The following is a 16,507-nucleotide window of genomic DNA, read 5'->3' on the forward strand; positions in this document are numbered from 1 at the left end:
ACGACACAGAGGGGGTAATATTGAAAGGGCAGAGGGGGTCATACAGACGACACAGAGGGGGTAATATTGAGAGGGCAGAGGGGGTCATACTGATGACACAGAGGGGGTAATATTGACAGGGCAGTGGGGGTCATACTGACGACACAGAGGGGGTAATATTGAAAGGGCAGAGGGGGTCATACTGACGACACAGAGCGTGTAATATTGACAGGGCAGAGTGGGTCATACTGACGACACAGGGGGGTAATATTGACAGAGCAGAGGGGGTGATACTGACGACACAGAGGGGGTAATATTGACAGGGCAAATAGAGTCATACTGACGACACAGAGGAGCTAATATTGACAGGGCAGAGGGGGTCATACTGACGACACAGAGCGTGTAATATTGACAGGGCAGAGGGGGTCATACTGACAATACAGAGGGGGTAATATTGACAGGGCAGAGGGGGTCATACTGACAACACAGAGGGGGTAATATTGACAGGGCAGAGGGGGTCATACTGACAATACAGAGGGGGTAATATTGACAGGGCAGAGGGGGTCATACTGACGACACAGAGGGGGTAATATTGACAGGGCAGAGGGGGTCATACTGACGACACAGAGGGGGTAATATTGGCAGGGCAGAGGGGGTCATACTGACGACACAGAGGGGGTAATATTGACAGGGCAGAGGGGGTCATACTGATGACACAGAGGGGGTAATATTGTCAGGGCAGTGGGGGTCATACTGACGACACAGAGGGGGTAATATTGACAGGGCAGAGGGAGTCATTCTGACGAAACAGAGGGGGTAATATTGACAGGGCAGAGGGGGTCATACTGACAATACAGAGGGGGTAATATTGACAGGGCAGAGGGAGTCATTCTGACGACACAGAGGGGGTAATATTGACAGGGCAGAGGGGGTCATACTGACGACACAGGGGGGTAATACTGACAAGGCAGAGGGGGTCATACTGACACACAGAGGGGGTAATATTGACAGGGCAGAGGGGGTCATACTGACAATACAGAGGGGTTAATGTTGACAGGGCAGAGGGGGTCATACTGATGACACAGAGAGGGTAATATTGACAGGGCAGAGGAGGTCATTCTGACGACACAAAGGCGGTAATATTGATAGGGCAGAGGGGGTCATACAGATGACACAGAGCGTGTAATATTGACAGGGCAGAGGGGGTCATACTGACGACACAGAGGGGGTAATATTGACAGGGCAGAGGGGGTCATACTGACGACACAGAGGGGGCAATATTGACAGAGCAGAGGGGGTGATACTGACGACACAGAGGGGGTAATATTGACAGGGCAAATAGAGTCATACTGACGACACAGAGGGGCAAATATTGACAGGGCAGAGGGGGTCATACTGACGACACAGAGCGTGTAATATTGACAGGGCAGAGGGGGTCATACTGACAATACAGAGGGGGTAATATTGACAGGGCAGAGGGGGTCATACTGACAACACAGAGGGGGTAATATTGACAGGGCAGAGGGGGTCATACTGACGACACAGAGGGGGAAATATTGACAGGGCAGAGGGGGTCATACTGACGACACAGAGGGGGTAATATTGACAGGGCAGAGGAGGTCATACTGATGACACAGAGGGGGTAATATTGACAGGGCAGTGGGGGTCATACTGACGACAGAGGGGGTAATATTGACAGGGCAGAGGGAGTCATTCTGACGACACAGAGGGGGTAATATTGACAGGGCAGAGGGGGTCATACTAACGACACAGAGGGGGTATTATTGACAAGGCAGTGGGGGTCATACTGATGACACAGAGGGGGTAATATTGACAGGGCAGTGGGGGTCATACTGATGACACAGAGGGGGTAATATTGACAGGGCAGAGGGAGTCATTCTGACAACACAGAGGGGGTAATATTGACAGGGTAGAGGGGGTCATACTGACGACACAGGGGGGGTAATATTGAGAGGGCAGAGGGGGTCATACTGATGACACAGAGGGGGTAATATTGACAGGGCAGTGGGGGTCATACTGACGACACAGAGGGGGTAATATTGAGATGGCAGAGGGGGTCATACTGATGACACAGAGGGGGTAATATTGACAGGGCAGAGGGGGTCATACTGACGACACAGAGGGAGTAATATTGACAGGGCAGAGGGGGTGATACTGACGACACAGAGGGGTAATATTGACAGGGCAGAGGGGGTCATTCTGACAACACAGAGGGGGTAATATTGACAGGGCAGAGGGAGTCATACTGACGACACAGAGGGGTAATATTGACAGAGCAGAGGGGGTGATACTGACGACACAGAGGGGGTAATATTGACAGGGCAGAGCGGGTCATACTGATGAGACAGAGGGGGTAATATTGACAGGGCAGAGGGGGGTCATACTGACGACACAAGGGGGTAATATTGAGAGGGCAGAGGGGGTCATACTGACGACACAGAGGGTGTAATATTGACAGGGCAGAGGGGGTCATACTGACGACACAGAGGGGGTAAAATTGACAGAGCAGAGGGGGTGATACTGACGACACAGAGGGGGTAATATTGATAGGGCTGAGGGGGTCATACAGACGACAGAGAGGGGGTAATGTTGACAGAGCAGAGGGGGTGATACTGACGACACAGAGGGGGTAATATTGACAGGGCAAATAGAGTCATACTGACGACACAGAGGGGGTATTATTGACAGGGCAAATAGAGTCATACTGACGACACAGAGGGGCTAATATTGACAGGGCAGAGGGAGTCATACTGACGACACAGAGGGGGTATTATTGACAGGGCAGAGGGAGTCATACTGCCAATACAGAGGGGGTAATATTGACTGGGCAGAGGGGGTCATACTGACGACACAGAGGGGGTAATATTGACAGGGCAGGGGTGGACATACTGATGACACAGAGGGGGTAATATTGACAGGGCAGAGGGGGTCATACTGATGACACAGAGGGGGTAATATTGACAGGGCAGAGAGGGTCATACTGACGACACAGAGGGGGTAATATTGACGGGGCAGAGGGGGTCATACTGAAGACACCGAGGGGGTAATATTGACAGGGCAGAGGGGGTCATACTGACGACACAGAGGGGGTAATATTGACAGGGCAGAGGGGGTCATACTGATGACACAGAGGGGGTAATATTGACAGGGCAGAGGGGGTCATACTGTCGACACAGAGGGGGTAATATTGACAGGACAGAGGGGGTCATACTGTCGACACAGAGGGGGTAATATTGACAAGGCAGAGGGGGTCATACTGACAACACAGGGGGGTAATATTGACAGGGCAGAGGGGGTCGTACTGACAAAACAGGGGGGTAATATTGACAGGGCAGAAGGGGTCATACTGACGACACAGAGGGGGTAATATTGACAGGGCAGAGGGGGTCATACTGACGACACAGAGCGTGTAATATTGACAGGGCAGAGGGGGTCATACTGACAATACAGAGGGGGTAATATTGACAGGGCAGAGGGGGTCGTACTGACAAAACAGGGGGGTAATATTGACAGGGCAGAGGGAGTCATTCTGACGACACAGAGGGGGTAATATTGACAGGGCAGAGGGAGTCATACTGACGACACAGAGGGGGTATTATTGACAGGGCAGAGGGAGTCATACTGACAATACAGAGGGGGTAATATTGACAGGGCAGAGGGGGTCATACTGATGACACCGAGGGGGTAATATTGATAGCGCAGAAGGGGTCATACAGACGACACAGAGGGGCTAATGTTGACAGGGCAGAGGGGGTCATACTGCTGACACAGAGGAGGTAATATTGACAGGGCAGAGGGGGTCATACTGATGACACAGAGGGGGTAATATTGACAGGGCAGAGAGGGTCATACTGACGACACAGAGGGGGTAATATTGACGGGGCAGAGGGGGTCATACTGAAGACACCGAGGGGGTAATATTGACAGGGCAGAGGGGGTCATACTGACGACACAGAGGGGTTAATATTGACAGGGCAGAGGGGGTCATACTGATGACACAGAGGGGGTAATATTGACAGGGCAGAGGGGGTCATACTGTCGACACAGAGGGGGTAATATTGACAGGACAGAGGGGGTCATACTGTCGACACAGAGGGGGTAATATTGACAAGGCAGAGGGGGTCATACTGACAACACAGGGGGGTAATATTGACAGGGCAGAGGGGGTCGTACTGACAAAACAGGGGGGTAATATTGACAGGGCAGAGGGGGTCATACTGACGACACAGAGGGGGTAATATTGACAGGGCAGAGGGGGTCATACTGACGACACAGAGCGTGTAATATTGACAGGGCAGAGGGGGTCATACTGACAATACAGAGGGGGTAATATTGACAGGGCAGAGGGGGTCATACTGACAACACAGAGGGGGTAATATTGACAGGGCAGAGGGGGTCATACTGACGACACAGAGGGTGTAATATTGACAGGGCAGAGGGGGTCATACTGACGACACAGAGGGGGTAATATTGACAGGGCAGAGGGGGTCATACTGACGACACAGAGGGGGTAATATTGACAGGGCAGAGGGGGTCATACTGATGACACAGAGGGGGTAATATTGTCAGGGCAGTGGGGGTCATACTGACGACACAGAGGGGGTAATATTGACAGGGCAGAGGGAGTCATTCTGACGACACAGAGGGGGTAATATTGACAGGGCAGAGGGGGTCATACTGACAATACAGAGGGGGTAATATTGACAGGGCAGAGGGAATCATTCTGACGACACAGAGGGCTAATATTGACAGGGCAGAGGGGGTCATACTGACGACACAGGGGGGTAATACTGACAAGGCAGAGGGGGTCATACTGACACACAGAGGGGGTAATATTGACAGGGCAGAGGGGGTCATACTGACAATACAGAGGGGTTAATGTTGACAGGGCAGAGGGAATCATACTGACGACACAGAGGGGGCAATATTGACAGAGCAGAGGGGGTGATACTGACGACACAGAGGGGGTAATATTGACAGGGCAAATAGAGTCATACTGACGACACAGAGGGGCTAATATTGACAGGGCAGAGGGGGTCATACTGATGACACAGAGGGGGTAATATTGTCAGGGCAGTGGGGGTCATACTGACGACACAGAGGGGGTAATATTGACAGGGCAGAGGGAGTCATTCTGACGACACAGAGGGGGTAATATTGACAGGGCAGAGGGGGTCATACTGACAATACAGAGGGGGTAATATTGACAGGGCAGAGGGAATCATTCTGACGACACAGAGGGGGTAATATTGACAGGGCAGAGGGGGTCATACTGACGACACAGGGGGGTAATACTGACAAGGCAGAGGGGGTCATACTGACACACAGAGGGGGTAATATTGACAGGGCAGAGGGGGTCATACTGACAATACAGAGGGGTTAATGTTGACAGGGCAGAGGGAATCGTACTGACGACACAGAGGGGGCAATATTGACAGAGCAGAGGGGGTGATACTGACAACACAGAGGGGGTAATATTGACAGGGCAAATAGAGTCATACTGACGACACAGAGGGGCTAATATTGACAGGGCAGAGGGGGTCATACTAACGACACAGAGCGTGTAATATTGACAGGGCAGAGGGGGTCATACTGACAATACAGAGGGGGTAATATTGACAGGGCAGAGGGGGTCATACTGACAACACAGAGGGGGTAATATTGACAGGGCAGAGGGGGTCATACTGACAATACAGAGGGGGTAATATTGACAGGGCAGAGGGGGTCATACTGACGACACAGAGGGGGTAATATTGACAGGGCAGAGGGGGTCATACTGACGACACAGAGGGGGTAATATTGACAGGACAGAGGGAGTCATACTGACAATACAGAGGGGGTAATATTGACAGGGCAGAGGGGGTCATACTGACGACACAGAGGGGGCAATATTGACAGAGCAGAGGGGGTGATACTGACGACACAGAGGGGGTAATATTGACAGGGCAAATAGAGTCATACTGACGACACAGAGGGGCTAATATTGACAGGGCAGAGGGGGTCATACTGACGACACAGAGCGTGTAATATTGACAGGGCAGAGGGGGTGATACTGACGACACAGAGGGGTAATATTGACAGGGCAGAGGGGGTCATTCTGACAACACAGAGGGGATAATATTGACAGGTCAGAGGGAGTCATACTGACGACACAGAGGGGTAATATTGACAGAGCAGAGGGGGTGATACTGACGACACAGAGGGGGTAATATTGACAGGGCAGAGCAGGTCATACTGATGAGACAGAGGGGGTAATATTGACAGGGCAGAGGGGGGTCATACTGACGACACAAGGGGGTAATATTGAGAGGGCAGAGGGGGTCATACTGACGACACAGAGGGTGTAATATTGACAGGGCAGAGGGGGTCATACTGACAATACAGAGGAGGTAATATTGACAGGGCAGAGGGGGTCATACTGACGACACAGAGGGGGTAATATTGACAGAGCAGAGGGGGTGATACTGACGACACAGAGGGGGTAATATTGATAGGGCTGAGGGGGTCATACAGACGACACAGAGGGGGTAATGTTGACAGAGCAGAGGGGGTGATACTGACGACACAGAGGGGGTAATATTGACAGGGCAAATAGAGTCATACTGACGACACAGAGGGGGTATTATTGACAGGGCAAATAGAGTCATACTGACGACACAGAGGGGCTAATATTGACAGGGCAGAGGGAGTCATACTGACGACACAGAGGGGGTATTATTGACAGGGCAGAGGGAGTCATACTGCCAATACAGAGGGGGTAATATTGACTGGGCAGAGGGGGTCATACTGACGACACAGAGGGGGTAATATTGACAGGGCAGGGGTGGACATACTGATGACACAGAGGGGGTAATATTGACAGGGCAGAGGGGGTCATACTGATGACACAGAGGGGGTAATATTGACAGGGCAGAGAGGGTCATACTGACGACACAGAGGGGGTAATATTGACGGGGCAGAGGGGGTCATTCTGAAGACACAGAGGGGGTAATATTGACAGGGCAGAGGGGGTCATACTGACGACACAGAGGGGGTAATATTGACAGGGCAGAGGGGGTCATACTGATGACACAGAGGGGGTAATATTGACAGGGCAGAGGGGGTCATACTGTCGACACAGAGGGGGTAATATTGACAGGACAGAGGGGGTCATACTGTCGACACAGAGGGGGTAATATTGACAAGGCAGAGGGGGTCATACTGACAACACAGGGGGGTAATATTGACAGGGCAGAGGGGGTCGTACTGACAAAACAGGGGGGTAATATTGACAGGGCAGAGGGGGTCATACTGACGACACAGAGGGGGTAATATTGACAGGGGAGAGGGAGTCATACTGACAATACAGAGGGGGTAATATTGACAGGGCAGAGGGAGTCATTCTGACGACACAGAGGGGGTAATATTGACAGGGCAGAGGGGGTCATACTGACGACACAGAGCGTGTAATATTGACAGGGCAGAGGGGGTCATACTGACAATACAGAGGGGGTAATATTGACAGGGCAGAGGGGGTCATACTGACAACACAGAGGGGGTAATATTGACAGGGCAGAGGGGGTCATACTGACAATACAGAGGGGGTAATATTGACAGGGCAGAGGGGGTCATACTGACGACACAGAGGGGGTAATATTGACAGGGCAGAGGGGGTCATACTGACGACACAGAGGGGGTAATATTGACAGGGCAGAGGGGGTCATACTGACGACACAGAGGGGGTAATATTGACAGGGCAGAGGGGGTCATACTGATGACACAGAGGGGGTAATATTGTCAGGGCAGTGGGGGTCATACTGACGACACAGAGGGGGTAATATTGACAGGGCAGAGGGAGTCATTCTGACGACACAGAGGGGGTAATATTGACAGGGCAGAGGGGGTCATACTGACAATACAGAGGGGGTAATATTGACAGGGCAGAGGGAGTCATTCTGATGACACAGAGGGGGTAATATTGACAGGGCAGAGGGGGTCATACTGACGACACAGGGGGGTAATACTGACAAGGCAGAGGGGGTCATACTGACACACAGAGGGGGTAATATTGACAGGGCAGAGGGGGTCATACTGACAATACAGAGGGGTTAATGTTGACAGGGCAGAGGGAATCATACTGACGACACAGAGGGGGCAATATTGACAGAGCAGAGGGGGTGATACTGACGACACAGAGGGGGTAATATTGACAGGGCAAATAGAGTCATACTGACGACACAGAGGGGCTAATATTGACAGGGCAGAGGGGGTCATACTGACGACACAGAGCGTGTAATATTGACAGGGCAGAGGGGGTCATACTGACAATACAGAGGGGGTAATATTGACAGGGCAGAGGGGGTCATACTGACAACACAGAGGGGGTAATATTGACAGGGCAGAGGGGGTCATACTGACAATACAGAGGGGGTAATATTGACAGGGCAGAGGGGGTCATACTGACGACACAGAGGGGGTAATATTGACAGGGCAGAGGGGGTCATACTGACGACACAGAGGGGGTAATATTGACAGGGCAGAGGGAGTCATACTGACAATACAGAGGGGGTAATATTGACAGGGCAGAGGGGGTCATACTGACGACACAGAGGGGGCAATATTGACAGAGCAGAGGGGGTGATACTGACGACACAGAGGGGGTAATATTGGCAGGGCAAATAGAGTCATACTGACGACACAGAGGGGCTAATATTGACAGGGCAGAGGGGGTCATACTGACGACACAGAGCGTGTAATATTGACAGGGCAGAGGGGGTCATACTGACAATACAGAGGGGGTAATATTGACAGGGCAGAGGGGGTCATACTGACAACACAGAGGGGGTAATATTGACAGGGCAGAGGGGGTCATACTGACAATACAGAGGGGGTAATATTGACAGGGCAGAGGGGGTCATACTGACGACACAGAGGGGGTAATTTTGACAGGGCAGAGGGGGTCATACTGACGACACAGAGGGGGTAATATTGACAGGGCAGAGGGAGTCATACTGACAATACAGAGGGGGTAATATTGACAGGGCAGAGGGGGTCATACTGACGACACAGAGGGGGTAATCTTGACAGGGCAGAGGGGGTCATACTGATGACACAGAGAGGGTAATATTGACAGGGCAGAGGGAGTCATACTGACAATACAGAGGGGGTAATATTGACAGGGCAGAGGGAGTCATTCTGACGACACAGAGGGGGTAATATTGACAGGGCAGAGGGGGTCATACTGACGACACAGAGCGTGTAATATTGACAGGGCAGAGGGGGTCATACTGACAATACAGAGGGGGTAATATTGACAGGGCAGAGGGGGTCATACTGACAACACAGAGGGGGTAATATTGACAGGGCAGAGGGGGTCATACTGACAATACAGAGGGGGTAATATTGACAGGGCAGAGGTGGTCATACTGACGACACAGAGGGGGTAATATTGACAGGGCAGAGGGGGTCATACTGACGACACAGAGGGGGTAATATTGACAGGGCAGAGGGGGTCATACTGACGACACAGAGGGGGTAATATTGACAGGGCAGAGGGGATCATACTGATGACACAGAGGGGGTAATATTGTCAGGGCAGTGGGGGTCATACTGACGACACAGAGGGGGTAATATTGACAGGGCAGAGGGAGTCATTCTGACGACACAGAGGGGGTAATATTGACAGGGCAGAGGGGGTCATACTGACAATACAGAGGGGGTAATATTGACAGGGCAGAGGGAGTCATTCTGACGACACAGAGGGGGTAATATTGACAGGGCAGAGGGGGTCATACTGACGACACAGGGGGGTAATACTGACAAGGCAGAGGGGGTCATACTGACACACAGAGGGGGTAATATTGACAGGGCAGAGGGGGTCATACTGACAATACAGAGGGGTTAATGTTGACAGGGCAGAGGGAATCATACTGACGACACAGAGGGGGCAATATTGACAGAGCAGAGGGGGTGATACTGACGACACAGAGGGGGTAATATTGACAGGGCAAATAGAGTCATACTGACGACACAGAGGGGCTAATATTGACAGGGCAGAGGGGGTCATACTGACGACACAGAGTGTGTAATATTGACAGGGCAGAGGGGGTCATACTGACAATACAGAGGGGGTAATATTGACAGGGCAGAGGGGGTCATACTGACAACACAGAGGGGGTAATATTGACAGGGCAGAGGGGGTCATACTGACAATGCAGAGGGGGTAATATTGACAGGGCAGAGGGGGTCATACTGACGACACAGAGGGGGTAATATTGACAGGGCAGAGGGGGTCATACTGACGACACAGAGGGGGTAATATTGACAGGGCAGAGGGAGTCATACTGACAATACAGAGGAGGTAATATTGACAGGGCAGAGGGGTTCATACTGACGACACAGAGCGTGTAATATTGACAGGGCAGAGGGGGCGATACTGACGACACAGAGGGGTAATATTGACAGGGCAGAGGGGGTCATTCTGACAACACAGAGGGGGTAATATTGATAGGGCAGAGGGAGTCATACTGACGACACAGAGGGGTAATATTGACAGAGCAGAGGGGGTGATACTGACGACACAGAGGGGTAATATTGACAGGGCAGAGCAGGTCATACTGATGAGACAGAGGGGGTAATATTGACAGGGCAGAGGGGGGTCATACTGACGACACAAGGGGGTAATATTGAGAGGGCAGAGGGGGTCATACTGACGACACAGAGGGTGTAATATTGACAGGGCACAGGGGGTCATACTGACGACACAGAGGGGGTAATATTGACAGAGCAGAGGGGGTGATACTGACGACACAGAGGGGGTAATATTGATAGGGCTGAGGGGGTCATACAGACGACACAGAGGGGGTAATGTTGACAGAGCAGAGGGGGTGATACTGACGACACAGAGGGGGTAATATTGACAGGGCAAATAGAGTCATACTGACGACACAGAGGGGGTATTATTGACAGGGCAAATAGAGTCATACTGACGACACAGAGGGGCTAATATTGACAGGGCAGAGGGAGTCATACTGACGACACAGAGGGGGTATTATTGACAGGGCAGAGGGAGTCATACTGCCAATACAGAGGGGGTAATATTGACTGGGCAGAGGGGGTCATACTGACGACACAGAGGGGGTAATATTGACAGGGCAGGGGTGGACATACTGATGACACAGAGGGGGTAATATTGACAGGGCAGAGGGGGTCATACTGATGACACAGAGGGGGTAATATTGACAGGGCAGAGAGGGTCATACTGACGACACAGAGGGGGTAATATTGACGGGGCAGAGGGGGTCATTCTGAAGACACAGAGGGGGTAATATTGACAGGGCAGAGGGGGTCATACTGACGACACAGAGGGGGTAATATTGACAGGGCAGAGGGGGGTCATACTGATGACACAGAGGGGGTAATATTGACAGGGCAGAGGGGGTCATACTGTCGACACAGAGGGGGTAATATTGACAGGACAGAGGGGGTCATACTGTCGACACAGAGGGGGTAATATTGACAAGGCAGAGGGGGTCATACTGACAACACAGGGGGGTAATATTGACAGGGCAGAGGGGGTCGTACTGACAAAATAGGGGGGTAATATTGACAGGGCAGAGGGGGTCATACTGACGACACAGAGGGGGTAATATTGACAGGGGAGAGGGAGTCATACTGACAATACAGAGGGGGTAATATTGACAGGGCAGAGGGAGTCATTCTGACGACACAGAGGGGGTAATATTGACAGGGCAGAGGGGGTCATACTGACGACACAGAGCGTGTAATATTGACAGGGCAGAGGGGGTCATACTGACAATACAGAGGGGGTAATATTGACAGGGCAGAGGGGGTCATACTGACAACACAGAGGGGGTAATATTGACAGGGCAGAGGGGGTCATACTGACAATACAGAGGGGGTAATATTGACAGGGCAGAGGGGGTCATACTGACGACACAGAGGGGGTAATATTGACAGGGCAGAGGGGGTCATACTGACGACACAGAGGGGGTAATATTGACAGGGCAGAGGGGGTCATACTGACGACACAGAGGGGGTAATATTGACAGGGCAGAGGGGGTCATACTGATGACACAGAGGGGGTAATATTGTCAGGGCAGTGGGGGTCATACTGACGACACAGAGGGGGTAATATTGACAGGGCAGAGGGAGTCATTCTGACGACACAGAGGGGGTAATATTGACAGGGCAGAGGGGGTCATACTGACAATACAGAGGGGGTAATATTGACAGGGCAGAGGGAGTCATTCTGATGACACAGAGGGGGTAATATTGACAGGGCAGAGGGGGTCATACTGACGACACAGGGGGGTAATACTGACAAGGCAGAGGGGGTCATACTGACACACAGAGGGGGTAATATTGACAGGGCAGAGGGGGTCATACTGACAATACAGAGGGGTTAATGTTGACAGGGCAGAGGGAATCATACTGACGACACAGAGGGGGCAATATTGACAGAGCAGAGGGGGTTGATACTGACAACACAGAGGGGGTAATATTGACAGGGCAAATAGAGTCATACTGACGACACAGAGGGGCTAATATTGACAGGGCAGAGGGGGTCATACTGACGACACAGAGCGTGTAATATTGACAGGGCAGAGGGGGGTCATACTGACAATACAGAGGGGGTAATATTGACAGGGCAGAGGGGGTCATACTGACAACACAGAGGGGGTAATATTGACAGGGCAGAGGGTGTCATACTGACAATACAGAGGGGGTAATATTGACAGGGCAGAGGTGGTCATACTGACGACACAGAGGGGGTAATATTGACAGGGCAGAGGGGTCATACTGACGACACAGAGGGGGTAATATTGACAGGGCAGAGGGGTCATACTGACAATACAGAGGGGGTAATATTGACAGGGCAGTGGGGGTCATACTGACGACACAGAGGGGGTAATATTGACAGGGCAGAGGGGGTCATACTGACGACACAGAGGGGGTAATATTGACAGGGCAGAGGGGGTCATACTGACGACACAGAGGTGGTAATATTGACAGGGCAGAGGGGGTCATACTGATGACACAGAGGGGGTAATATTGTCAGGGCAGTGGGGGTCATACTGACGACACAGAGGGGGTAATATTGACAGGGCAGAGGGAGTCATTCTGACGACACAGAGGGGGTAATATTGACAGGGCAGAGGGGGTCATACTGACAATACAGAGCGTGTAATATTGACAGGGCAGAGGGGGTCATACTGACAATACAGAGGGGGTAATATTGACAGGGCAGAGGGGGTCATACTGACAACACAGAGGGGGTAATATTGACAGGGCAGAGGGGGTCATACTGACAATACAGAGGGGGTAATATTGACAGGGCAGAGGGGGTCATACTGACGACACAGAGGGGGTAATATTGACAGGGCAGAGGGGGTCATACTGACGACACAGAGGGGGTAATATTGACAGGGCAGAGGGGGTCATACTGACGACACAGAGGGGGTAATATTGACAGGGCAGAGGGGGTCATACTGATGACACAGAGGGGGTAATATTGTCAGGGCAGTGGGGGTCATACTGACGACACAGAGGGGGTAATATTGACAGGGCAGAGGGAGTCATTCTGACGACACAGAGGGGGTAATATTGACAGGGCAGAGGGGGTCATACTGACAATACAGAGGGGGTAATATTGACAGGGCAGAGGGAGTCATTCTGATGACACAGAGGGGGTAATATTGACAGGGCAGAGGGGGTCATACTGACGACACAGGGGGGTAATACTGACAAGGCAGAGGGGGTCATACTGACACACAGAGGGGGTAATATTGACAGGGCAGAGGGGGTCATACTGACAATACAGAGGGGTTAATGTTGACAGGGCAGAGGGAATCATACTGACGACACAGAGGGGGCAATATTGACAGAGCAGAGGGGGTGATACTGACGACACAGAGGGGGTAATATTGACAGGGCAAATAGAGTCATACTGACGACACAGAGGGGCTAATATTGACAGGGCAGAGGGGGTCATACTGACGACACAGAGCGTGTAATATTGACAGGGCAGAGGGGGTCATACTGACAATACAGAGGGGGTAATATTGACAGGGCAGAGGGGGTCATACTGTCAACACAGAGGGGGTAATATTGACAGGGCAGAGGGGGTCATACTGACAATACAGAGGGGGTAATATTGACAGGGCAGAGGTGGTCATACTGACGACACAGAGGGGGTAATATTGACAGGGCAGAGGGGGTCATACTGACGACACAGAGGGGGTAATATTGACAGGGCAGAGGGGGTCATACTGACAATACAGAGGGGGTAATATTGACAGGGCAGTGGGGGGTCATACTGACGACACAGAGGGGGTAATATTGACAGGGCAGAGGGGGTCATACTGACGACACAGAGGGGGGTAATATTGACAGGGCAGAGGGGGTCATACTGACGACACAGAGGGGGTAATATTGACAGGGCAGAGGGGGTCATACTGATGACACAGAGGGGGTAATATTGTCAGGGCAGTGGGGGTCATACTGACGACACAGAGGGGGTAATATTGACAGGGCAGAGGGAGTCATTCTGACGACACAGAGGGGGTAATATTGACAGGGCAGAGGGGGTCATACTGACAATACAGAGGGGGTAATATTGACAGGGCAGAGGGAGTCATTCTGATGACACAGAGGGGGTAATATTGACAGGGCAGAGGGGGTCATACTGACGACAAAGGGGGGTAATACTGACAAGGCAGAGGGGGTCATACTGACACACAGAGGGGGTAATATTGACAGGGCAGAGGGGGTCATACTGACAATACAGAGGGGTTAATGTTGACAGGGCAGAGGGAATCATACTGACGACACAGAGGGGGCAATATTGACAGAGCAGAGGGGGTGATACTGACGACACAGAGGGGGTAATATTGACAGGGCAAATAGAGTCATACTGACGACACAGAGGGGCTAATATTGACAGGGCAGAGGGGGTCATACTGACGACACAGAGCGTGTAATATTGACAGGGCAGAGGGGGTCATACTGACAATACAGAGGGGGTAATATTGACAGAGCAGAGGGGGTCATACTGACAACACACAGGGGGTAATATTGACAGGGCAGAGGGGGTCATACTGACAATACAGAGGGGGTAATATTGACAGGGCAGAGGTGGTCATACTGACGACACAGAGGGGGTAATATTGACAGGGCAGAGGGGGTCATACTGACGACACAGAGGGGGTAATATTGACAGGGCAGAGGGAGTCATACTGACAATACAGAGGGGGTAATATTGACAGGGCAGAGGGGGTCATACTGACGACACAGAGGGGGCAATATGGACAGAGCAGAGGGGGTGATACTGACGACACAGAGGGGGTAATATTGACAGGGCAAATAGAGTCATACTGACGACACAGAGGGGCTAATATTGACAGGGCAGAGGGGGTCATACTGACGACACAGAGCGTGTAATATTGACAGGGCAGGGGGGTCATACTGACAATACAGAGGGGGTAATATTGACAGGGCAGAGGGGGTCATACTGACAACACAGAGGGGGTAATATTGACAGGGCAGAGGGGGTCATACTGACAATACAGAGGGGGTAATATTGACAGGGCAGAGGGGGTCATACTGACGACACAGAGGGGTAATATTGACAGGGCAGAGGGGGTCATACTGACGACACAGAGGGCGTAATATTGACAGGGCAGAGGGATTCATACTGACAATACAGAGGGGGTTTTATTGACAGGGCAGAGGGGGTCATACTGACGACACAGAGGGGGTAATCTTGACAGGGCAGAGGGGGTCATACTGATGACACAGAGAGGGTAATATTGACAGGGCAGAGGGAGTCATACTGACAATACAGAGGGGGTAATATTGACAGGGCAGAGGGAGTCATTCTGACGACACCGAGGGGGTAATATTGACAGGGCAGAGGGGGTCATACTGACGACACAGAGCGTGTAATATTGACAGGGCAGAGGGGGTCATACTGACAATACAGAGGGGGTAATATTGACAGGGCAGAGGGGGTCATACTGACAACACAGAGGGGGTAATATTGACAGGGCAGAGGGGGTCATACTGACAATACAGAGGGGGTAATATTGACAGGGCAGAGGTGGTCATACTGACGACACAGAGGGGGTAATATTGACAGGGCAGAGGGGGTCATACTGACGACACAGAGGGGGTAATATTGACAGGGCAGAGGGGGTCATACTGACGACACAGAGGGGGTAATATTGACAGGGCAGAGGGGGTCATACTGATGACACAGAAGGGGTAATATTGTCAGGGCAGTGTGGGTCATACTGACGACACAGAGGGGGTAATATTGACAGGGCAGAGGGAGTCATTCTGACGACACAGAGGCGGTAATATTGACAGGGCAGAGGGGGTCATACTGACAATACAGAGGGGGTAATATTGACAGGGCAGAGGGAGTCATTCTGACGACACAGAGGGGGTAATATTGACAGGGCAGAGGGGGTCATACTGACGACACAGGGGGGTAATACTGACAAGG

This window comes from Hypanus sabinus, chromosome 9, assembly GCF_030144855.1.
Source record: "Hypanus sabinus isolate sHypSab1 chromosome 9, sHypSab1.hap1, whole genome shotgun sequence".
In the NCBI taxonomy this organism is placed as follows: domain Eukaryota; kingdom Metazoa; phylum Chordata; class Chondrichthyes; order Myliobatiformes; family Dasyatidae; genus Hypanus; species Hypanus sabinus.